This window comes from Lemur catta, chromosome 4, assembly GCF_020740605.2.
Source record: "Lemur catta isolate mLemCat1 chromosome 4, mLemCat1.pri, whole genome shotgun sequence".
Lineage (NCBI taxonomy): Eukaryota > Metazoa > Chordata > Mammalia > Primates > Lemuridae > Lemur > Lemur catta.
This window is the reverse complement of record NC_059131.1, coordinates 115,962,999-115,988,664: the sequence shown is the minus strand read 5'-3', so window position 1 is coordinate 115,988,664 and position 25,666 is coordinate 115,962,999.

The following is a 25,666-nucleotide window of genomic DNA, read 5'->3' as shown; positions in this document are numbered from 1 at the left end:
GATAGTGTTAGTGTTAGGGTTAGCATCAGCCCAAGGATAGTGTTAGGGTTAGGGTTAAGGGTAGCATCAACCCTAGGATAGTGTTAGGGTTAGGGTTAGCATCAGCCTTAGGATAGTGTTAGGGTTAGGGTTAGGGTAAGCATCAGCCCTAGGATAGTGTTATGGTTAGGGTTAGCATCAGCCCTAGGATAGTGTTACGGTTACGGTTAGGGTTATCATCAGGCCTAGGATAGTGTTATGGTTAGGGTTAGCATCAGCCCTAGGATAGTGTTAGGGTTAGGGTTAGGGTTAGCCTCAGCCCTAGGATAGCTTTAAGGTTAGGGTTAGGGTGAGCATCAGCCCTAGGATAGTGTTAGGGTTAGGGTTAGCATCAGCCCTAGGATAGTGTTAGGGTTAGGGTTAGGGTTAGCATCAGCCCTAGGATAGTGTTAGGGTTAGGGTTAGCATCAGCCCTAGGATAGTGTTAGGGTTAGCGTTAGGGTTATCATCAGGCCTAGGATAGTGTTAGTGTTAGGGTTAGCATCAGCCCTAGGATAGTGTTAGGGTTAGGGTTAGGGTTACCATCAGCCCTAGGATAGTGTTAGGGTTAGGGATAGGGTTATCATCAGGCCTAGGATAGTGTTAGGGTTAGGGTTAGCTTCAGCCCTAGGATAGTGTTAGGGTTAGGGTTAGGGTTACCATCAGCCCTAGGATAGTGTTAGGGTTAGGGTTAGCATCAACCCTAGGATAATGTTAGGGTTAGGGATAGGGTTATCATCAGGCCTAGGATAGTGTTAGGGTTAGGGTTAGCTTCAGCCATAGGATAGTGTTAGGGTTAGGGTTAGGGTTATCATCAGGCCTAGGATAGTGTTAGTGTTAGGGTTAGCATCAGCCCTAGGATAGTGTTAGGGTTAGGGTTAGGGTTAGCATCAGCCCTAGGATAGTGTTAGTGTTAGGGTTAGCATCAGCCCTAGGATAGTGTTAGGGTTAGGGTTATCATCAGCCCTAGGATAGTGTTATGGTTAGGGATAGGGTTATCATCAGGCCTAGGATAGTGTTATGGTTAGGGTTAGCATCAGCCCTAGGATAGTGTTAGCGTTATGGTTAGGGTTATCATCAGGCCTAGGATAGTGTTATGGTTAGGGTTAGCATCAGCCCTAGGATAGTGTTAGGGTCAGGGTTAGGGTTAGCATCAGCCCTAGGATAGCTTTAGGGTTAGAGTTAGGGTGAGCATCAGCCCTAGGATAGTGTTAGGGTTAGGGTTAGGGTTAGCATCAGCCCTAGGATAGTGTTAGGGTTAGGGTTAGGCTTAGCATCAGCCCTAGGATAGTGTTAGGGTTAGGGTTAGCATCAGCCCTAGGATAGTGTTAGGTTTAGGGTTAGGGTTATCATCAGGCCTAGGATAGTGTTAGGGTTAGGGTTAGCATCAGCTCTAGGATACTGTTAGGGTTAGGGTTAGTGTTAGCATCAGCCCTAGGATAGTGTTATGGTTAGGGTTAACATCAGCCCTAGGATAGTGTTAGGGTTAGGGTTAGGGTTAGCATCAGCCCTAAGATAGTGTTAGGGTTAGGGTTATCATCAGCCCTAGGATAGTGTTAGGGCTAGGGTTAGGGTTATCATCAGGCCTAGGATAGTGTTAGTGTTAGGGTTAGCATCAGCCCTAGGATAATGTTAGAGTTAGGGTTAGGGTTAGCATCAGCCCTAGGATAGTGTTGTTAGGGTTAGGGTTAGCATCAGCCCTAGGATAGTGTTAGGGTTAGGGTTAGCATCATCCTTAGGATAGTGTTAGGGTTAGTGTTAGGGTTATAATCAAGTCTAGGATAGTGTTAGTGTTAGGGTTAGCATCAGCCCTAGGATAGTGTTAGGGTTAGGTTTAGGGTTAGCATCAGCCCTAGGATAGTGTTAGGGTTAGGGTTAGCACCAGCCCTAGGATAGTGTTAGGGTTAGAGTTATCATCATCCCTAGAATAGTGTTAGGGTTACGGATAGGGTTATCATCAGGCCTAGGAGAGTGTTAGGGTTAGGGTTAGCTTCAGCCCTAGGATAGTGTTAGGGTTAGGGTTAGGGTTATCACCAGGCCTAGGATAGTGTTAGTGTTAGGGTTAGCATCAGCCCTAGGATAGTGTTAGAGTTAGGGTTAGGGTTAGCATCAGCCCTAGGATAGTGTTGTTAGGGTTAGGGTTAGCATCAGCCCTAGGATAGTGTTAGGGTTAGGGTTAGCATCATCCTTAGGATAGTGTTAGGGTTAGTGTTAGAGTTATAATCAAGCCTAGGATAGTGTTAGTGTTAGGGTTAGCATCAGCCCTAGGATAGTGTTAGGGTTAGGGTTAGGGTTACCATCAGCCCTAGGATAGTGTTAGGGTTAGGGATAGGGTTATCATCAGGCCTAGGATAGTGTTAGGGTTAGGGTTAGCTTCAGCCCTAGGATAGTGTTAGGGTTAGGGTTAGGGTTATCATCAGGCCTAGGATAGTGTTAGTGTTAGGGTTAGCATCAGGCCTAGGATAGTGTTAGGGTTAGGTTTAGGGTTAGCATCAGCCCTAGGATAGTGTTAGGGATAGGGTTAGCATCAGCCCTAGGATAGTGTTAGGGTTAGGGTTATCATCATCCCTAGAATAGTGTTAGGGTTACGGATAGGGTTATCATCAGGCCTAGGAGAGTGTTAGGGTTAGGGTTAGCTTCAGCCCTAGGATAGTGTTAGGGTTAGGGTTAGGGTTATCACCAGGCCTAGGATAGTGTTAGTGTTAGGGTTAGCATCAGCCCAAGGATAGTGTTAGGGTTAGGGTTAAGGGTAGCATCAACCCTAGGATAGTGTTAGGGTTAGGGTTAGCATCAGCCTTAGGATAGTGTTAGGGTTAGGGTTAGGGTAAGCATCAGCCCTAGGATAGTGTTATGGTTAGGGTTAGCATCAGCCCTAGGATAGTGTTACGGTTACGGTTAGGGTTATCATCAGGCCTAGGATAGTGTTATGGTTAGGGTTAGCATCAGCCCTAGGATAGTGTTAGGGTTAGGGTTAGGGTTAGCCTCAGCCCTAGGATAGCTTTAAGGTTAGGGTTAGGGTGAGCATCAGTCCTAGGATAGTGTTAGGGTTAGGGTTAGCATCAGCCCTAGGATAGTGTTAGGGTTAGGGTTAGGCTTAGCATCAGCCCTAGGATAGTGTTAGGGTTAGGGTTAGCATCAGCCCTAGGATAGTGTTAGGTTTAGGGTTAGGGTTATCATCAGGCCTAGGATAGTGTTAGGGTTAGGGTTAGCATCAGCCCTAGGATAGTGTTAGGGCTAGGGTTAGGGTTATCATCAGGCCTAGGATAGTGTTAGGGTTAGGGTTAGCATCAGCCCTAGGATAGTGTTACGGTTAGGGTTAGGGTTATCATCAGGCCTAGGATAGTGTTATAGTTAGGGTTAGCATCAGCCCTAGCATAGTGTTAGGGTTAGGGTTAGGGTTAGCATCAGCCCTAGGATAGCTTTAGGGTTAGGGTTAGGGTGAGCATCAGCCCTAGGATAGTGTTAGGGTTAGGGTTAACATCAGCCCTAGGATAGTGTTAGGGTTAGGGTTAGGGTTAGCATCAGCAGTAGGATAGTGTTAGGGTTAGGATTAGCATCAGCCCTAGGATAGTGTTAGGTTTAGGGTTAGGGTTATCATCAGGCCTAGGATAGTGTTAGGGTTAGGGTTAGCATCAGCTCTAGGATAGTGTTAGGGTTAGGGTTAGTGTTAGCATCAGCCCTAGGATAGTGTTATGGTTAGGGTTAGCATCAGCCCTAGGATAGTGTTAGGGTTAGGGTTAGGGTTAGCATCAGCCCTAGGATAGTGTTAGGGTTAGGGTTAGCATCAGCCCTAGGATAGTGTTAGGGTTAGGGTTAGGGTTATCATCAGGCCTAGGATAGTGTTAATGTTAGCGTTAGCATCAGCCCTAGGATAGTGTTAGAGTTAGGGATAGGGTTAGCATCAGCCCTAGGATAGTGTTGTTAGGGTTAGGGTTAGCATCAGCCCTAGGATAGTGTTAGGGTTAGGGTTAGCATCAGCCCTAGGATAGTGTTATTGTTAGGGTTAGGGTTATAACCAAGCCTAGGATAGTGTTAGTGTTAGGGTTAGCATCAGCCCTAGGATAGTGTTAGGGTTAGGGTTAGGGTTACCATCAGCCCTAGGATAGTGTTAGGGTTAGGGTTAGCATCAACCCTAGGATAATGTTAGGGTTAGGGATAGGGTTATCATCAGGCCTAGGATAGTGTTAGGGTTAGGGTTAGCTTCAGCCATAGGATAGTGTTAGGGTTAGGGTTAGGGTTATCATCAGGCCTAGGATAGTGTTAGTGTTAGGGTTAGCATCAGCCCTAGGATAGTGTTAGGGTTAGGGTTAGGGTTAGCATCAGCCCTAGGATAGTGTTAGTGTTAGGGTTAGCATCAGCCCTAGGATAGTGTTAGGGTTAGGGTTAGCATCATCCCTAGGATAGTGTTAGGGTTAGGGTTAGGGTTATAATCAAGCCTAGGATAGTGTTAGTGTTAGGGTTAGCATCAGCCCTAGGATAGTGTTAGGGTTAGGGTTAGGGTTATCATCAGGCCTAGGATAGTGTTAGGGTTAGGTTTAGCTTCAGTCCTAGGATAGTGTTAGTGTTAGGGTTAGGGTTATCATCAGGCCTAGTATAGTGTTAGTGTTAGGGTTAGTATCAGCCCTAGGATAGTGTTAGGGTTAGGTTTAGGGTTAGCATCAGCCCTAGGATAGTGTTAGGGTTAGGGTTAGCATCAGCCCTAGGATAGTGTTAGGGATAGGGTTATCATCAGGCCTAGGAGAGTGTTAGGGTTAGGGTTAGCTTCAGCCATAGGATAGTGTTAGGGTTAGGGTTAGGGTTATCATCAGGCCTAGGATAGTGTTAGTGTTAGGGTTAGCATCAGCCCTAGGATAGTGTTAGGGTTAGGGTTAGGGTTAGCATCAGCCCTAGGATAGTGTTAGTGTTAGGGTTAGCATCAGCCCTAGGATAGTGTTAGGGTTAGGGTTATCATCAGCCCTAGGATAGTGTTATGGTTAGGGATAGGGTTATCATCAGGCCTAGGATAGTGTTATGGTTAGGGTTAGCATCAGCCCTAGGATAGTGTTAGCGTTATGGTTAGGGTTATCATCAGGCCTAGGATAGTGTTATGGTTAGGGTTAGCATCAGCCCTAGGATAGTGTTAGGGTCAGGGTTAGGGTTAGCATCAGCCCTAGGATAGCTTTAGGGTTAGAGTTAGGGTGAGCATCAGCCCTAGGATAGTGTTAGGGTTAGGGTTAGGGTTAGCATCAGCCCTAGGATAGTGTTTTGTTAGGGTTAGGCTTAGCATCAGCCCTAGGATAGTGTTAGGGTTAGGGTTAGCATCAGCCCTAGGATAGTGTTAGGTTTAGGGTTAGGGTTATCATCAGGCCTAGGATAGTGTTAGGGTTAGGGTTAGCATCAGCTCTAGGATACTGTTAGGGTTAGGGTTAGTGTTAGCATCAGCCCTAGGATAGTGTTATGGTTAGGGTTAACATCAGCCCTAGGATAGTGTTAGGGTTAGGGTTAGGGTTAGCATCAGCCCTAAGATAGTGTTAGCGTTAGGGTTATCATCAGCCCTAGGATAGTGTTAGGGCTAGGGTTAGGGTTATCATCAGGCCTAGGATAGTGTTAGTGTTAGGGTTAGCATCAGCCCTAGGATAATGTTAGAGTTAGGGTTAGGGTTAGCATCAGCCCTAGGATAGTGTTGTTAGGGTTAGGGTTAGCATCAGCCCTAGGATAGTGTTAGGGTTAGGGTTAGCATCATCCTTAGGATAGTGTTAGGGTTAGTGTTAGGGTTATAATCAAGTCTAGGATAGTGTTAGTGTTAGGGTTAGCATCAGCCCTAGGATAGTGTTAGGGTTAGGTTTAGGGTTAGCTTCAGCCCTAGGATAGTGTTAGGGTTAGGGTTAGCACCAGCCCTAGGATAGTGTTAGGGTTAGAGTTATCATCATCCCTAGAATAGTGTTAGGGTTACGGATAGGGTTATCATCAGGCCTAGGAGAGTGTTAGGGTTAGGGTTAGCTTCAGCCCTAGGATAGTGTTAGGGTTAGGGTTAGGGTTATCACCAGGCCTAGGATAGTGTTAGTGTTAGGGTTAGCATCAGCCCTAGGATAGTGTTAGAGTTAGGGTTAGGGTTAGCATCAGCCCTAGGATAGTGTTGTTAGGGTTAGGGTTAGCATCAGCCCTAGGATAGTGTTAGGGTTAGGGTTAGCATCATCCTTAGGATAGTGTTAGGGTTAGTGTTAGAGTTATAATCAAGCCTAGGATAGTGTTAGTGTTAGGGTTAGCATCAGCCCTAGGATAGTGTTAGGGTTAGGGTTAGGGTTACCATCAGCCCTAGGATAGTGTTAGGGTTAGGGATAGGGTTATCATCAGGCCTAGGATAGTGTTAGGGTTAGGGTTAGCTTCAGCCCTAGGATAGTGTTAGGGTTAGGGTTAGGGTTATCATCAGGCCTAGGATAGTGTTAGTGTTAGGGTTAGCATCAGCCCTAGGATAGTGTTAGGGTTAGGTTTAGGGTTAGCATCAGCCCTAGGATAGTGTTAGGGATAGGGTTAGCATCAGCCCTAGGATAGTGTTAGGGTTAGGGTTATCATCATCCCTAGAATAGTGTTAGGGTTACGGATAGGGTTATCATCAGGCCTAGGAGAGTGTTAGGGTTAGGGTTAGCTTCAGCCCTAGGATAGTGTTAGGGTTAGGGTTAGGGTTATCACCAGGCCTAGGATAGTGTTAATGTTAGGGTTAGCATCAGCCCAAGGATAGTGTTAGGGTTAGGGTTAAGGGTAGCATCAACCCTAGGATAGTGTTAGGGTTAGGGTTAGCATCAGCCTTAGGATAGTGTTAGGGTTAGGGTTAGGGTAAGCATCAGCCCTAGGATAGTGTTATGGTTAGGGTTAGCATCAGCCCTAGGATAGTGTTACGGTTACGGTTAGGGTTATCATCAGGCCTAGGATAGTGTTATGGTTAGGGTTAGCATCAGCCCTAGGATAGTGTTAGGGTTAGGGTTAGGGTTAGCCTCAGCCCTAGGATAGCTTTAAGGTTAGGGTTAGGGTGAGCATCAGCCCTAGGATAGTGTTAGGGTTAGGGTTAGCATCAGCCCTAGGATAGTGTTAGGGTTAGGGTTAGGCTTAGCATCAGCCCTAGGATAGTGTTAGGGTTAGGGTTAGCATCAGCCCTAGGATAGTGTTAGGTTTAGGGTTAGGGTTATCATCAGGCCTAGGATAGTGTTAGGGTTAGGGTTAGCATCAGCCCTAGGATAGTGTTAGGGCTAGGGTTAGGGTTATCATCAGGCCTAGGATAGTGTTAGGGTTAGGGTTAGCATCAGCCCTAGGATAGTGTTACGGTTAGGGTTAGGGTTATCATCAGGCCTAGGATAGTGTTATAGTTAGGGTTAGCATCAGCCCTAGCATAGTGTTAGGGTTAGGGTTAGGGTTAGCATCAGCCCTAGGATAGCTTTAGGGTTAGGGTTAGGGTGAGCATCAGCCCTAGGATAGTGTTAGGGTTAGGGTTAACATCAGCCCTAGGATAGTGTTAGGGTTAGGGTTAGGGTTAGCATCAGCCCTAGGATAGTGTTAGGGTTAGGATTAGCATCAGCCCTAGGATAGTGTTAGGTTTAGGGTTAGGGTTATCATCAGGCCTAGGATAGTGTTAGGGTTAGGGTTAGCATCAGCTCTAGGATAGTGTTAGGGTTAGGGTTAGTGTTAGCATCAGCCCTAGGATAGTGTTATGGTTAGGGTTAGCATCAGCCCTAGGATAGTGTTAGGGTTAGGGTTAGGGTTAGCATCAGCCCTAGGATAGTGTTAGGGTTAGGGTTAGCATCAGCCCTAGGATAGTGTTAGGGTTAGGGTTAGGGTTATCATCAGGCCTAGGATAGTGTTAATGTTAGCGTTAGCATCAGCCCTAGGATAGTGTTAGAGTTAGGGATAGGGTTAGCATCAGCCCTAGGATAGTGTTGTTAGGGTTAGGGTTAGCATCAGCCCTAGGATAGTGTTAGGGTTAGGGTTAGCATCAGCCCTAGGATAGTGTTATTGTTAGGGTTAGGGTTATAACCAAGCCTAGGATAGTGTTAGTGTTAGGGTTAGCATCAGCCCTAGGATAGTGTTAGGGTTAGGGTTAGGGTTACCATCAGCCCTAGGATAGTGTTAGGGTTAGGGTTAGCATCAACCCTAGGATAATGTTAGGGTTAGGGATAGGGTTATCATCAGGCCTAGGATAGTGTTAGGGTTAGGGTTAGCTTCAGCCATAGGATAGTGTTAGGGTTAGGGTTAGGGTTATCATCAGGCCTAGGATAGTGTTAGTGTTAGGGTTAGCATCAGCCCTAGGATAGTGTTAGGGTTAGGGTTAGGGTTAGCATCAGCCCTAGGATAGTGTTAGTGTTAGGGTTAGCATCAGCCCTAGGATAGTGTTAGGGTTAGGGTTATCATCAGCCCTAGGATAGTGTTATGGTTAGGGATAGGGTTATCATCAGGCCTAGGATAGTGTTATGGTTAGGGTTAGCATCAGCCCTAGGATAGTGTTAGCGTTATGGTTAGGGTTATCATCAGGCCTAGGATAGTGTTATGGTTAGGGTTAGCATCAGCCCTAGGATAGTGTTAGGGTCAGGGTTAGGGTTAGCATCAGCCCTAGGATAGCTTTAGGGTTAGAGTTAGGGTGAGCATCAGCCCTAGGATAGTGTTAGGGTTAGGGTTAGGGTTAGCATCAGCCCTAGGATAGTGTTAGGGTTAGGGTTAGGCTTAGCATCAGCCCTAGGATAGTGTTAGGGTTAGGGTTAGCATCAGCCCTAGGATAGTGTTAGGTTTAGGGTTAGGGTTATCATCAGGCCTAGGATAGTGTTAGGGTTAGGGTTAGCATCAGCTCTAGGATACTATTAGGGTTAGGGTTAGTGTTAGCATCAGCCCTAGGATAGTGTTATGGTTAGGGTTAACATCAGCCCTAGGATAGTGTTAGGGTTAGGGTTAGGGTTAGCATCAGCCCTAAGATAGTGTTAGGGTTAGGGTTATCATCAGCCCTAGGATAGTGTTAGGGCTAGGGTTAGGGTTATCATCAGGCCTAGGATAGTGTTAGTGTTAGGGTTAGCATCAGCCCTAGGATAATGTTAGAGTTAGGGTTAGGGTTAGCATCAGCCCTAGGATAGTGTTGTTAGGGTTAGGGTTAGCATCAGCCCTAGGATAGTGTTAGGGTTAGGGTTAGCATCATCCTTAGGATAGTGTTAGGGTTAGTGTTAGGGTTATAATCAAGTCTAGGATAGTGTTAGTGTTAGGGTTAGCATCAGCCCTAGGATAGTGTTAGGGTTAGGTTTAGGGTTAGCATCAGCCCTAGGATAGTGTTAGGGTTAGGGTTAGCACCAGCCCTAGGATAGTGTTAGGGTTAGAGTTATCATCATCCGTAGAATAGTGTTAGGGTTACGGATAGGGTTATCATCAGGCCTAGGAGAGTGTTAGGGTTAGGGTTAGCTTCAGCCCTAGGATAGTGTTAGGGTTAGGGTTAGGGTTATCACCAGGCCTAGGATAGTGTTAGTGTTAGGGTTAGCATCAGCCCTAGGATAGTGTTAGAGTTAGGGTTAGGGTTAGCATCAGCCCTAGGATAGTGTTGTTAGGGTTAGGGTTAGCATCAGCCCTAGGATAGTGTTAGGGTTAGGGTTAGCATCATCCTTAGGATAGTGTTAGGGTTAGTGTTAGAGTTATAATCAAGCCTAGGATAGTGTTAGTGTTAGGGTTAGCATCAGCCCTAGGATAGTGTTAGGGTTAGGGTTAGGGTTACCATCAGCCCTAGGATAGTGTTAGGGTTAGGGATAGGGTTATCATCAGGCCTAGGATAGTGTTAGGGTTAGGGTTAGCTTCAGCCCTAGGATAGTGTTAGGGTTAGGGTTAGGGTTACCATCAGCCCTAGGATAGTGTTAGGGTTAGGGTTAGCATCAACCCTAGGATAATGTTAGGGTTAGGGATAGGGTTATCATCAGGCCTAGGATAGTGTTAGGGTTAGGGTTAGCTTCAGCCATAGGATAGTGTTAGGGTTAGGGTTAGGGTTATCATCAGGCCTAGGATAGTGTTAGTGTTAGGGTTAGCATCAGCCCTAGGATAGTGTTAGGGTTAGGGTTAGGGTTAGCATCAGCCCTAGGATAGTGTTAGTGTTAGGGTTAGCATCAGCCCTAGGATAGTGTTAGGGTTAGGGTTATCATCAGCCCTAGGATAGTGTTATGGTTAGGGATAGGGTTATCATCAGGCCTAGGATAGTGTTATGGTTAGGGTTAGCATCAGCCCTAGGATAGTGTTAGCGTTATGGTTAGGGTTATCATCAGGCCTAGGATAGTGTTATGGTTAGGGTTAGCATCAGCCCTAGGATAGTGTTAGGGTCAGGGTTAGGGTTAGCATCAGCCCTAGGATAGCTTTAGGGTTAGAGTTAGGGTGAGCATCAGCCCTAGGATAGTGTTAGGGTTAGGGTTAGGGTTAGCATCAGCCCTAGGATAGTGTTAGGGTTAGGGTTAGGCTTAGCATCAGCCCTAGGATAGTGTTAGGGTTAGGGTTAGCATCAGCCCTAGGATAGTGTTAGGTTTAGGGTTAGGGTTATCATCAGGCCTAGGATAGTGTTAGGGTTAGGGTTAGCATCAGCTCTAGGATACTGTTAGGGTTAGGGTTAGTGTTAGCATCAGCCCTAGGATAGTGTTATGGTTAGGGTTAACATCAGCCCTAGGATAGTGTTAGGGTTAGGGTTAGGGTTAGCATCAGCCCTAAGATAGTGTTAGGGTTAGGGTTATCATCAGCCCTAGGATAGTGTTAGGGCTAGGGTTAGGGTTATCATCAGGCCTAGGATAGTGTTAGTGTTAGGGTTAGCATCAGCCCTAGGATAATGTTAGAGTTAGGGTTAGGGTTAGCATCAGCCCTAGGATAGTGTTGTTAGGGTTAGGGTTAGCATCAGCCCTAGGATAGTGTTAGGGTTAGGGTTAGCATCATCCTTAGGATAGTGTTAGGGTTAGTGTTAGGGTTATAATCAAGTCTAGGATAGTGTTAGTGTTAGGGTTAGCATCAGCCCTAGGATAGTGTTAGGGTTAGGTTTAGGGTTAGCATCAGCCCTAGGATAGTGTTAGGGTTAGGGTTAGCACCAGCCCTAGGATAGTGTTAGGGTTAGAGTTATCATCATCCCTAGAATAGTGTTAGGGTTACGGATAGGGTTATCATCAGGCCTAGGAGAGTGTTAGGGTTAGGGTTAGCTTCAGCCCTAGGATAGTGTTAGGGTTAGGGTTAGGGTTATCACCAGGCCTAGGATAGTGTTAGTGTTAGGGTTAGCATCAGCCCTAGGATAGTGTTAGAGTTAGGGTTAGGGTTAGCATCAGCCCTAGGATAGTGTTGTTAGGGTTAGGGTTAGCATCAGCCCTAGGATAGTGTTAGGGTTAGGGTTAGCATCATCCTTAGGATAGTGTTAGGGTTAGTGTTAGAGTTATAATCAAGCCTAGGATAGTGTTAGTGTTAGGGTTAGCATCAGCCCTAGGATAGTGTTAGGGTTAGGGTTAGGGTTACCATCAGCCCTAGGATAGTGTTAGGGTTAGGGATAGGGTTATCATCAGGCCTAGGATAGTGTTAGGGTTAGGGTTAGCTTCAGCCCTAGGATAGTGTTAGGGTTAGGGTTAGGGTTATCATCAGGCCTAGGATAGTGTTAGTGTTAGGGTTAGCATCAGCCCTAGGATAGTGTTAGGGTTAGGTTTAGGGTTAGCATCAGCCCTAGGATAGTGTTAGGGATAGGGTTAGCATCAGCCCTAGGATAGTGTTAGGGTTAGGGTTATCATCATCCCTAGAATAGTGTTAGGGTTACGGATAGGGTTATCATCAGGCCTAGGAGAGTGTTAGGGTTAGGGTTAGCTTCAGCCCTAGGATAGTGTTAGGGTTAGGGTTAGGGTTATCACCAGGCCTAGGATAGTGTTAGTGTTAGGGTTAGCATCAGCCCAAGGATAGTGTTAGGGTTAGGGTTAAGGGTAGCATCAACCCTAGGATAGTGTTAGGGTTAGGGTTAGCATCAGCCTTAGGATAGTGTTAGGGTTAGGGTTAGGGTAAGCATCAGCCCTAGGATAGTGTTATGGTTAGGGTTAGCATCAGCCCTAGGATAGTGTTACGGTTACGGTTAGGGTTATCATCAGGCCTAGGATAGTGTTATGGTTAGGGTTAGCATCAGCCCTAGGATAGTGTTAGGGTTAGGGTTAGGGTTAGCCTCAGCCCTAGGATAGCTTTAAGGTTAGGGTTAGGGTGAGCATCAGCCCTAGGATAGTGTTAGGGTTAGGGTTAGCATCAGCCCTAGGATAGTGTTAGGGTTAGGGTTAGGGTTAGCATCAGCCCTAGGATAGTGTTAGGGTTAGGGTTAGCATCAGCCCTAGGATAGTGTTAGGGTTAGCGTTAGGGTTATCATCAGGCCTAGGATAGTGTTAATGTTAGCGTTAGCATTAGCCCTAGGATAGTGTTAGTGTTAGGGTTAGGGTTAGCATCAGCCCTAGGATAGTGTTGTTAGGGTTAGGGTTAGCATCAGCCCTAGGATAGTGTTAGGGTTAGGGTTAGCATCAGCCATAGGATAGTGTTAGGGTTAGGGTTAGGGTTATAACCAAGCCTAGGATAGTGTTAGTGTTAGGGTTAGCGTCAGCCCTAGGATAGTGTTAGGGTTAGGGTTAGGGTTACCATCAGCCCTAGGATAGTGTTAGAGTTAGGGTTTGCATCAGCCCTAGGATAATGTTAGGGTTAGGGATAGGGTTATCATCAGGCCTAGGATAGTGTTAGGGTTAGGGTTAGCTTCAGCCCTAGGATAGTGTTAGGGTTAGGGTTAGGGTTATCATCAGGCCTAGGATAGTGTTAGTGTTAGGGTTAGCATCAGCCCTAGGATAGTGTTAGGGTTAGGGTTAGGGTTAGCATCAGCCCTAGGATAGTGTTAGTGTTAGGGTTAGCATCAGCCCTAGGATAGTGTTAGGGTTAGGGTTATCATCAGCCCTAGGATAGTGTTAGGGTTAGGGATAGGGTTATCATCAGGACTAGGATAGTGTTAGGGTTAGGGTTAGCTTCAGGGCTAGGATAGTGTTAGGGTTAGGGTTAGGGTTATCATCAGGCCTAGGATAGTGTTAGTGTTAGGGTTAGCATCAGCCCTAGGATAGTGTTAGAGTTAGGGTTAGGGTTAGCATCAGCCTTAGGATAGTGTTAGGGTTAGGGTTAGGGTAAGCTTCAGCCCTAGGATAGTGTTAGGGTTAGAGTTAGCATCAGCCCTAGGATAGTGTTAGGGTTATGGTTAGGGTTATCATCAGGCCTAGGATAGTGTTATGGTTACGGTTAGCATCAGCCATAGGATAGTGTTAGGGTTAGGTTTATGGTTAGCATCAGCCCTAGGATAGCTTTAGGTTTAGGGTTAGGGTGAGCATCAGCCCTAGGATAGTGTTAGGGTTAGGGTTAGGGTTAGCATCAGCCCTAGGATAGTGTTGTTAGAGTTAGGGTTAGCATCAGCCCTAGGATAGTGTTAGGGTTAGGGTTAGCACCAGACCTAGGATAGTGTTAGGTTTAGGGTTAGGCTTATAATCAAGCGTAGGATAGTGTTAGTGTTAGGGTTAGCATCAGCCCTAGGATAGTGTTAGGGTTAGGGTTAGGGTTAGCATCAGCCCTAGGATAGTGTTAGGGGTAGGGTTAGCATCAGCCCTAGGATAGTGTTAAGGTTAGGTTTAGGGTTAGCATCAGCCCTAGGATAGTGTTAGGGTTAGGGTTAGCATCAGCCCTAGGATAGTGTTAGGGTTAGAGTTATCATCATCCCTAGAATAGTGTTAGGGATACGGATAGGGTTATCATCAGGCCTAGGAGAGTGTTAGGGTTAGGGTTAGCTTCAGCCCTAGGATAGTGTTAGGGTTAGGGTTAGGGTTATCACCAGGCCTAGGATAGTGTTAGTGTTAGGGTTAGCATCAGCCCTAGGATAGTGTTAGAGTTAGGGTTAGGGTTAGCATCAGCCCTAGGATAGTGTTGTTAGGGTTAGGGTTAGCATCAGCCCTAGGATAGTGTTAGGGTTAGGGTTAGCATCATCCTTAGGATAGTGTTAGGGTTAGTGTTAGAGTTATAATCAAGCCTAGGGTAGTGTTAGTGTTAGGGTTAGCATCAGCCCTAGGATAGTGTTAGGGTTAGGGTTAGGGTTACCATCAGCCCTAGGATAGTGTTAGGGTTAGGGATAGGGTTATCATCAGGCCTAGGATAGTGTTAGGGTTAGGGTTAGCTTCAGCCCTAGGATAGTGTTAGGGTTAGGGTTAGGGTTATCATCAGGCCTAGGATAATGTTAGTGTTAGGGATAGCATCAGCCCTAGGATAGTGTTAGGGTTAGGGTTAGGGGTAGCATGAACCCTAGGATAGTGTTAGGGTTAGGGTTAGCATCAGCCTTAGGATAGTGTTAGGGTTAGGGTTTGGGTAAGCATCAGCCCTAGGATAGTGTTAGGGTTAGGGTTAGCATCAGCCCTAGGATAGTGTTACGGTTAGGGTTAGGGTTATCATCAGGCCTAGGATAGTGTTATGGTTAGGGTTAGCATCAGCCCTAGGATAGTGTTAGGGTTAGGGTTAGGGTTAGCATCAGCCCTAGGATAGCTTTAAGGTTAGGGTTAGGGTGAGCATCAGCCCTAGGATAGTGTTAGGGTTAGGGTTAGGGTTAGCATCAGCCCTAGGATAGTGTTAGGGTTAGGGTTAGGGTTAGCATCAGCCCTAGGATAGTGTTAGGGTTAGGGTTAGCATCAGCCCTAGGATAGTGTTAGGTTTAGGGTTAGGGTTATCATCAGGCCTAGGATAGTGTTAGGGTTAGGGTTAGCATCAGCTCTAGGATAGTGTTAGGGTTAGGGTTAGTGTTAGCATCAGCCCTAGGATACTGTTATGGTTAGGGTTAGCATCAGCCCTAGGATAGTGTTAGGGTTAGGGTTAGGGTTAGCATCAGCCCTAGGATAGTGTTCGGGTTAGGGTTAGCATCAGCCCTAGGATAGTGTTAGTGTTAGGGTTAGCATAAGCCCTAGGATAGTGTTAGGGTTAGGGTTAGCATCATCCTTAGGATAGTGTTAGGGTTAGTGTTAGAGTTATAATCAAGCCTAGGGTAGTGTTAGTGTTAGGGTTAGCATCAGCCCTAGGATAGTGTTAGGGTTAGGGTTAGGGTTACCATCAGCCCTAGGATAGTGTTAGGGTTAGGGATAGGGTTATCATCAGGCCTAGGATAGTGTTAGGGTTAGGGTTAGCTTCAGCCCTAGGATAGTGTTAGGGTTAGGGTTAGGGTTATCATCAGGCCTAGGATAATGTTAGTGTTAGGGATAGCATCAGCCCTAGGATAGTGTTAGGGTTAGGTTTAGGGTTAGCATCAGCCCTAGGATAGTGTTAGGGATAGGGTTAGCATCAGCCCTAGGATAGTGTTAGGGTTAGGGTTATCATCATCCCTAGAATAGTGTTAGGGTTACGGATAGGGTTATCATCAGGCCTAGGAGAGTGTTAGGGTTAGGGTTAGCTTCAGCCCTAGGATAGTGTTAGGGTTAGGGTTAGGGTTATCACCAGGCCTAGGATAGTGTTAGTGTTAGGGTTAGCATCAGCCCAAGGATAGTGTTAGGGTTAGGGTTAGGGGTAGCATGAACCCTAGGATAGTGTTAGGGTTAGGGTTAGCATCAGCCTTAGGATAGTGTTAGGGTTAGGGTTTGGGTAAGCATCAGCCCTAGGATAGTGTTAGGGTTAGGGTTAGCATCAGCCCTAGGATAGTGTTACGGTTAGGGTTAGGGTTATCATCAGGCCTAGGATAGTGTTATGGTTAGGGTTAGCATCAGCCCTAGGATAGTGTTAGGGTTAGGGTTAGGGTTAGCATCAGCCCTAGGATAGCTTTAAGGTTAGGGTTAGGGTGAGCATCAGCCCTAGGATAGTGTTAGGGTTAGGGTTAGGGTTAGCATCAGCCCTAGGATAGTGTTAGGGTTAGGGTTAGGGTTAGCATCAGCCCTAGGATAGTGTTAGGGTTAGGGTTAACATCAGCCCTAGGATAGTGTTAGGTTTAGGGTTAGGGTTATCATCAGGCCTAGGATAGTGTTAGGGTTAGGGTTAGCATCAGCTCTAGGATAGTGTTAGGGTTAGGGTTAGTGTTAGCATCAGCCCTAGGATACTGTTATGGTTAGGGTTAGCATCAGCCCTAGGATAGTGTTAGGGTTAGGGTTAGGGTTAGCATCAGCCCTAGGATAGTGTTCGGGTTAGGGTTAGCATCAGCCCTAGGATAGTGTTAGTGTTAGGGTAAGCATAAGCCCTAGGATAGTGTTAGGGTTAGGGTTAGGGTAAGCATCAGCCCTGGGATAGTGTTAGGGTTAGGGTTAGCATCAGCCCTAGGATAGTTTTAGGGTTAGGGTTAGGGTTAGCATCAGCCCTAGGATAGTGTTAGGGTTAGGGTTAGCATCAGACCTAGGATAGTGTTATTGTTACGGTTAGGGTTAGCATCAGCCCTAGGATGGTGTTAGGGATAGGATTAGGGTTATCATCAAGCCTAGGATAGTGTTAGGGTTAGGGTTAGCATCAGTCCTAGGATAGTGTTAGGGTTAGGGTTAGCATCAGCCCGAGGATAGTGTTAGGGTTAGGGTTACGGTTAGCATCAGCCCTAGGATAGTGTTAGGATTAGGGTTAGCATCAGCCCTTGGATAGTGTTACGGTTAGGGTTAGGGTTATCATCAGGCCTATTATAGTGTTACGGTTAGGGTTAGCATCAGCCCTAGGATAGTGTTAGGGTTAGGGTTAGCATCAGCCCTAGGATAGTGTTAGGGGTAGGGTTAGGGTTAGCATCAGGCCTAGGATAGTGTTAGGGTTAGGGATAGCATCAGCCCTAGGATAGTGTTAGGGTTAGGTTTAGCATCAGCCCTAGGATAGTGTTAGGGTTAAGGTTACGGTTAGCATCAGCCCTAGGATAGTGTTACCGTTAGGGTTAGCATCAGCCCTTGGATAGTGTTACGGTTAATGTTAGGGTTATCATCAGGCCTAGGATAGTGTTAGGGTTAGGGTTAGCATCAGCCCTACGATAGTGTTAGGGTTACGGTTAGCATCAGCCCTAGGATAGTGTTAGGGTTTGGGTTAGGGTTATCATCAGGCCTAGGATAGTGTTAACGTTAGGGTTAGCATCAGCTCTAGGATAGTGTTAGGGTTAGGGATAGGGTTAGTATCAGCCCTAGGATAGTGTTAGGGTTAGGGTTAGCATCAGCCCTACGATAGTGTTAGGCTAACGGTTAGCATCAGCCCTAGGATAGTGTTAGGGTTAGGGTTAGGGTTAGCATCAGCCCTAGGCTAGTGTTAGGGTTAGGGATAGGGTGAGCATCAGCCTTAGCATAGTGTTAGGGTTAGGGTTAGGGTTAGCATCAGCCCTAGGATAGTGTTCGGGTTAGGGTTAGCATCAGCCCTAGGATAGTGTTAGTTTTAGGGTTAGCTTCAGCCCTAAGATAGTGTTAGGGTTAGGGTTAGGGTTATCATCAGCCCTAGGATAGTGTTAGTGTTAGGGTAAGCATCAGCCCTAGGATAGTGTTAGGGTTAGGGTTAGGGTTAGCATCAGCCCTAGAATAGTGTTAGGGTTAGGGTTAGCATCAGCCTTACGATAGTGTTAGGGTTAGGGTTAGGGTAAGCATCAGCCCTAGGATAGTGTTAGGGTTAGGGTTAGCATCAGCCCTAGGATAGTGTTAGCGTTAGGGTTAGGGTTATCATCAGGCCTAGGATAGTGTTATGGTTAGGGTTAGCATCAGCCCTAGGATAGTGTTAGGGTTAGGGTTAGGGTTAGCATCAGCCCTAGGATAGCTTTAGGGTTAGGATTAGGGTGAGCATCAGCCCTAGGATAATGTTCGGGTTAGGGTTAGGGTTAGCATCAGCAATAGGATAGTGTTAGGGTTAGGGTTAGGGTTAGCATCAGCCCTAGGATAGTGTTAGGGCTAGGGTTAGGGTTATCATCAGGCCTAGGATAGTGTTAGTGTTAGGGTTAGCATCAGCCCTAGGATAGTGTTAGAGTTACGGTTAGGGTTAGCATCAGCCCTAGGATAGTGTTGTTAGGGTTAGGGTTAGCATCAGCCCTAGGATAGTGTTAGGGTTAGGGTTAGCATCATCCCTAGGATAGTGTTAGGGTTAGGGTTAGGGTTATAATCAAGCCTAGGATAGTGTTAGTGTTAGGGTTAGCATCAGCCCTAGGATAGTGTTAGGGTTAGGGTTAGGGTTATCATCAGGCCTAGGATAGTGTTAGGGTTAGGGTTAGCTTCAGTCCTAGGATAGTGTTAGTGTTAGGGTTAGGGTTATCATCAGGCCTAGTATAGTGTTAGTGTTAGGGTTAGTATCAGCCCTAGGATAGTGTTAGGGTTAGGTTTAGGTTTAGCATCAGCCCTAGGATAGTGTTAGGGTTAGGGTTAGCATCAGCCCTAGGATAGTGTTAGGGATAGGGTTATCATCAGGCCTAGGAGAGTGTTAGGGTTAGGGTTAACTTCAGCCCTAGGATAGTGTTAGGCTTAGGGTTAGGGTTATCACCAGGCCTAGGATAGTGTTAGTGTTAGGGTTAGCATCAGCCCAAGGATAGTGTTAGGGTTAGGGTTAGGGTTAGCATCAGCCCTAGGATAGTGTTAGGGTTAGGGTTAGGGTAAGCATCAGCCCTAGGATAGTGTTAGGGTTAGGGTTAGCATCAGCCCTAGGATAGTGTTACGGTTAGGGTTAGGGTTATCATCAGGCCTAGGATAGTGTTAGGGTTAGGGTTAGCATCAGCTCTAGGATAGTGTTGGGGTTAGGGTTAGTGTTAGCATCAGCCCTAGGATAGTGTTATGGTTAGGGTTAGCATCAGCCCTAGGATAGTGTTAGGGTTAGGGTTAGGGTTAGCATCAGCCCTAGGATAGTGTTAGGGTTAGGGTTAGCATCAGCCCTAGGATAGTGTTAGGGTTAGGGTTAGGGTTATCAACAGGCCTAGGATAGTGTTAATGTTAGCGTTAGCATCAGCCCTAGGATAGTGTTAGAGTTAGGGATAGGGTTAGCATCAGCCCTAGGATAGTGTTGTTACGGGTAGGGTTAGCATCAGCCCTAGGATAGTGTTAACGTTAGGGTTAGCATCAGCCCTAGGATAGTGTTAGGGTTAGGGTTAGGGTTATAACCAAGCCTAGGATAGTGTTAGTGTTAGGCTTAGCATCAGCCCTAGGATAGTGTTAGGGTTAGGGTTAGGGTTACCATCAGCCCTAGGATAGTGTTAGGGTTAGGGTTAGCATCAACCCTAGGATAATGTTAGGGTTAGGGATAGGGTTATCATCAGGCCTAGGATAGTGTTAGGGTTAGGGTTAGCTTCAGCCCTAGTATAGTGTTAGGGTTAGGGTTAGGGTTATCATCAGGCCTAGGATAGTGTTAGTGTTAGGGTTAGCATCAGCCCTAGGATAGTGTTAGGGTTAGGGTTAGGGTTAGCATCAGCCCTAGGATAGTGTTAGTGTTAGGGTTAGCATCAGCCCTAGGATAGTGTTAGGGTTAGGGTTATCATCAGCCCTAGGATAGTGTTAGGGTTAGGGATAGGGTTATCATCAGGCCTAGGATAGTGTTATGGTTAGGGTTAGCATCAGCCCTAGGATAGTGTTAACGTTAGGGTTAGGGTTATCATCAGGCCTAGCATAGTGTTATGGTTAGGGTTAGCATCAGCCCTAGGATAGTGTTAGGGTTAGGGTTAGGGTTAGCATCAGCCCTAGGATAGCTTTAGGGTTAGAGTTAGGGTGAGCATCAGCCCTAGGATAGTGTTAGGGTTAGGGTTAGGGTTAGCATCAGCCCTAGGATAGTGTTAGGGTTAGGGTTAGGCTTAGCATCAGCCCTAGGATAGTGTTAGGGTTAGGGTTAGCATCAGCCCTAGGATAGTGTTAGGTTTAGGGTTAGGGTTATCATCAGGCCTAGGATAGTGTTAGGGTTAGGGTTAGCATCAGCCCTAGGATAGTGTTAGGGTTAGGGTTAGCATCAGCCCTAGGATAGTGTTAGGTTTAGGGATAGGGTTATCATCAGGCCTAGGATAGTGTTAGGGTTAGGGTTAGCTTCAGCCCTAGGATAGTGTTAGGGTTAGGGTTAGGGTTATCATCAGGCCTAGGGTAGTGTTAGTGTTAGGGTAAGCATCAGCCCTAGGATAGTGTTAGGGTTAGGGTTAGGGTTAGCATCAGCCCTAGAATAGTGTTAGGGTTAGGGTTAGCATCAGCCTTAGGATAGTGTTAGGTTTAGGGTTAGGGTAAGCATCAGCCCTTGGATAGTGTTAGGGTTAGGGTTAGCATCAGCCCTAGGATAGTGTTAGCGTTAGGGTTAGGGTTATCATCAGGCCTAGGATAGTGTTATGGTTAGGGTTAGCATCAGCCCTAGGATAGTGTTAGGGTTAGGGTTAGGGTTTGAATCAGCCCTAGGATAGCTTTAGGGTTAGGGTTAGGGTGAGCATCAGTCCTAGGATAGTGTTAGGGTTAGGGTTAGGGTTAGCATCAGCCCTAGGATAGTGTTAGGGTTAGGGTTAGGGTTAGCATCAGCCCTAGGATAGTGTTAGTGTTAGGGTTAGCATCAGCCCTAGGATAGTGTTAGGTTTCGGGTTAGGGTTATCATCAGGCCTAGGATAGTGTTAGTTTTAGGGTTAGCATCAGCTCTAGGATAGTGTTAGGTGTAGGGTTAGTGTTAGCATCAGCCCTAGGATAGTGTTATGGTTAGGGTTAACATCAGCCCTAGGATAGTGTTAGGGTTAGGGTTAGGGTTAGCATCAGCCCTACGATAGTGTTAGGGTTAGGGTTATCATCAGCCCTAGGATAGTGTTAGGACTAGGGTTAGGGTTATCATCAGGCCTAGGATAGTGTTAGTGTTAGGGTTAGCATCAGCCCTAGGATAGTGTTAGAGTTACGGTTAGGGTTAGCATCAGCACTAGGATAGTGTTGTTAGGGTTAGGGTTAGCATCAGCCCTAGGATAGTGTTAGGGTTAGGGTTAGCATCATCCCTAGAAAAGTGTTAGGGTTAGGGTTAGGGTTATAATCAAGCCTAGGATAGTGTTAGTGTTAGGGTTAGCATCAGCCCTAGGATAGTGTTAGGGTTAGGTTTAGGGTTAGCATCAGCCCTAGGATAGTGTTAGGGTTAGGGTTAGCACCAGCCCTAGGATAGTGTTAGGGTTAGAGTTATCATCATCCCTAGAATAGTGTTAGGGTTACGGATAGGGTTATCATCAGGCCTAGGAGAGTGTTAGGGTTAGGGTTAGCTTCAGCCCCAGGATAGTGTTAGGGTTAGGGTTAGGGTTATCACCAGGCCTAGGATAGTGTTAGTGTTAGGGTTAGCATCAGCCCTAGGATAGTGTTAGAGTTAGGGTTAGGGTTAGCATCAGCCCTAGGATAGTGTTGTTAGGGTTAGGGTTAGCATCAGCCCTAGGATAGTGTTAGGGTTAGGGTTAGCATCATCCTTAGGATAGTGTTAGGGTTAGTGTTAGAGTTATAATCAAGCCTAGGATAGTGTTAGTGTTAGGGTTAGCATCAGCCCTAGGATAGTGTTAGGGTTAGGGTTAGGGTTACCATCAGCCCTAGGATAGTGTTAGGGTTAGGGATAGGGTTATCATCAGGCCTAGGATAGTGTTAGGGTTAGGGTTAGCTTCAGCCCTAGGATAGTGTTAGGGTTAGGGTTAGGGTTATCATCAGGCCTAGGATAGTGTTAGTGTTAGGGTTAGCATCAGCCCTAGGATAGTGTTAGGGTTAGGTTTAGGGTTAGCATCAGCCCTAGGATAGTGTTAGGGATAGGGTTAGCATCAGCCCTAGGATAGTGTTAGGGTTAGGGTTATCATCATCCCTAGAATAGTGTTAGGGTTACGGATAGGGTTATCATCAGGCCTAGGAGAGTGTTAGGGTTAGGGTTAGCTTCAGCCCTAGGATAGTGTTAGGGTTAGGGTTAGGGTTATCACCAGGCCTAGGATAGTGTTAGTGTTAGGGTTAGCATCAGCCCAAGGATAGTGTTAGGGTTAGGGTTAAGGGTAGCATCAACCCTAGGATAGTGTTAGGGTTAGGGTTAGCATCAGCCTTAGGATAGTGTTAGGGTTAGGGTTAGGGTAAGCCTCAGCCCTAGGATAGTGTTATGGTTAGGGTTAGCATCAGCCCTAGGATAGTGTTACGGTTACGGTTAGGTTTATCATCAGGCCTAGGATAGTGTTATGGTTAGGGTTAGCATCAGCCCTAGGATAGTGTTAGGGTTAGGGTTAGGGTTAGCCTCAGCCCTAGGATAGCTTTAAGGTTAGGGTTAGGGTGAGCATCAGCCCTAGGATAGTGTTAGGGTTAGGGTTAGCATCAGCCCTAGGATAGTGTTAGGGTTAGGGTTAGGGTTAGCATCAGCCCTAGGATAGTGTTAGGGTTAGGGTTAGCATCAGCCCTAGGATAGTGTTAGGGTTAGCGTTAGGGTTATCATCAGGCCTAGGATAGTGTTAATGTTAGCGTTAGCATTAGCCCTAGGATAGTGTTAGTGTTAGGGTTAGGGTTAGCATCAGCCCTAGGATAGTGTTGTTAGGGTTAGGGTTAGCATCAGCCCTAGGATAGTGTTAGGGTTAGGGTTAGCATCAGCCATAGGATAGTGTTAGGGTTAGGGTTAGGGTTATAACCAAGCCTAGGATAGTGTTAGTGTTAGGGTTAGCGTCAGCCCTAGGATAGTGTTAGGGTTAGGGTTAGGGTTACCATCAGCCCTAGGATAGTGTTAGAGTTAGGGTTTGCATCAGCCCTAGGATAATGTTAGGGTTAGGGATAGGGTTATCATCAGGCCTAGGATAGTGTTAGGGTTAGGGTTAGCTTCAGCCCTAGGATAGTGTTAGGGTTAGGGTTAGGGTTATCATCAGGCCTAGGATAGTGTTAGTGTTAGGGTTAGCATCAGCCCTAGGATAGTGTTAGGGTTAGGGTTAGGGTTAGCATCAGCCCTAGGATAGTGTTAGTGTTAGGGTTAGCATCAGCCCTAGGATAGTGTTAGGGTTAGGGTTATCATCAGCCCTAGGATAGAGTTAGGGTTAGGGATAGGGTTATCATCAGGACTAGGATATTGTTAGGGTTAGGGTTAGCTTCAGGGCTAGGATAGTGTTAGGGTTAGGGTTAGGGTTATCATCAGGCCTAGGATAGTGTTAGTGTTAGGGTTAGCATCAGCCCTAGGATAGTGTTAGGGTTACGGTTAGGGTTAGCATCAGCCCTAGGATAGTGTTAGGGTTAGGGTTAGCATCAGCCTTAGGATAGTGTTAGGGTTAGGGTTAGGGTAAGCTTCAGCCCTAGGATAGTGTTAGGGTTAGAGTTAGCATCAGCCCTAGGATAGTGTTAGGGTTAGGGTTAGGGTTATCATCAGGCCTAGGATAGTGTTATGGTTACGGTTAGCATCAGCCATAGGATAGTGTTAGGGTTAGGTTTATGGTTAGCATCAGCCCTAGGATAGCTTTAGGTTTAGGGTTAGGGTGAGCATCAGCCCTAGGATAGTGTTAGGGTTAGGGTTAGGGTTAGCATCAGCCCTAGGATAGTGTTGTTAGAGTTAGGGTTAGCATCAGCCCTAGGATAGTGTTAGGGTTAGGGTTAGCACCAGACCTAGGATAGTGTTAGGTTTAGGGTTAGGCTTATAATCAAGCGTAGGATAGTGTTAGTGTTAGGGTTAGCATCAGCCCTAGGATAGTGTTAGGGTTAGGGTTAGGGTTAGCGTCAGCCCTAGGATAGTGTTAGGGGTAGGGTTAGCATCAGCCCTAAGATAGTGTTAAGGTTAGGTTTAGGGTTAGCATCAGCCCTAGGATAGTGATAGGGTTAGGGTTAGCATCAGCCCTAGGATAGTGTTAGGGTTAGAGTTATCATCATCCCTAGAATAGTGTTAGGGATACGGATAGGGTTATCATCAGGCCTAGGAGAGTGTTAGGGTTAGGGTTAGCTTCAGCCCTAGGATAGTGTTAGGGTTAGGGTTAGGGTTATCACCAGGCCTAGGATAGTGTTAGTGTTAGGGTTAGCATCAGCCCTAGGATAGTGTTAGAGTTAGGGTTAGGGTTAGCATCAGCCCTAGGATAGTGTTGTTAGGGTTAGGGTTAGCATCAGCCCTAGGATAGTGTTAGGGTTAGGGTTAGCATCATCCTTAGGATAGTGTTAGGGTTAGTGTTAGAGTTATAATCAAGCCTAGGGTAGTGTTAGTGTTAGGGTTAGCATCAGCCCTAGGATAGTGTTAGGGTTAGGGTTAGGGTTACCATCAGCCCTAGGATAGTGTTAGGGTTAGGGATAGGGTTATCATCAGGCCTAGGATAGTGTTAGGGTTAGGGTTAGCTTCAGCCCTAGGATAGTGTTAGGGTTAGGGTTAGGGTTATCATCAGGCCTAGGATAATGTTAGTGTTAGGGATAGCATCAGCCCTAGGATAGTGTTAGGGTTAGGTTTAGGGTTAGCATCAGCCCTAGGATAGTGTTAGGGATAGGGTTAGCATCAGCCCTAGGATAGTGTTAGGGTTAGGGTTATCATCATCCCTAGAATAGTGTTAGGGTTACGGATAGGGTTATCATCAGGCCTAGGAGAGTGTTAGGGTTAGGGTTAGCTTCAGCCCTAGGATAGTGTTAGGGTTAGGGTTAGGGTTATCACCAGGCCTAGGATAGTGTTAGTGTTAGGGTTAGCATCAGCCCAAGGATAGTGTTAGGGTTAGGGTTAGGGGTAGCATGAACCCTAGGATAGTGTTAGGGTTAGGGTTAGCATCAGCCTTAGGATAGTGTTAGGGTTAGGGTTTGGGTAAGCATCAGCCCTAGGATAGTGTTAGGGTTAGGGTTAGCATCAGCCCTAGGATAGTGTTACGGTTAGGGTTAGGGTTATCATCAGGCCTAGGATAGTGTTATGGTTAGGGTTAGCATCAGCCCTAGGATAGTGTTAGGGTTAGGGTTAGGGTTAGCATCAGCCCTAGGATAGCTTTAAGGTTAGGGTTAGGGTGAGCATCAGCCCTAGGATAGTGTTAGGGTTAGGGTTAGGGTTAGCATCAGCCCTAGGATAGTGTTAGGGTTAGGGTTAGGGTTAGCATCAGCCCTAGGATAGTGTTAGGGTTAGGGTTAGCATCAGCCCTAGGATAGTGTTAGGTTTAGGGTTAGGGTTATCATCAGGCCTAGGATAGTGTTAGGGTTAGGGTTAGCATCAGCTCTAGGATAGTGTTAGGGTTAGGGTTAGTGTTAGCATCAGCCCTAGGATACTGTTATGGTTAGGGTTAGCATCAGCCCTAGGATAGTGTTAGGGTTAGGGTTAGGGTTAGCATCAGCCCTAGGATAGTGTTCGGGTTAGGGTTAGCATCAGCCCTAGGATAGTGTTAGTGTTAGGGTTAGCATCAGCCCTAGGATAGTGTTAGGGTTAGGTTTAGGGTTAGCATCAGCCCTAGGATAGTGTTAGGGTTAGGGTTAGCACCAGCCCTAGGATAGTGTTAGGGTTAGAGTTATCATCATCCCTAGAATAGTGTTAGGGTTACGGATAGGGTTATCATCAGGCCTAGGAGAGTGTTAGGGTTAGGGTTAGCTTCAGCCCTAGGATAGTGTTAGGGTTAGGGTTAGGGTTATCACCAGGCCTAGGATAGTGTTAGTGTTAGGGTTAGCATCAGCCCTAGGATAGTGTTAGAGTTAGGGTTAGGGTTAGCATCAGCCCTAGGATAGTGTTGTTAGGGTTAGGGTTAGCATCAGCCCTAGGATAGTGTTAGGGTTAGGGTTAGCATCATCCTTAGGATAGTGTTAGGGTTAGTGTTAGAGTTATAATCAAGCCT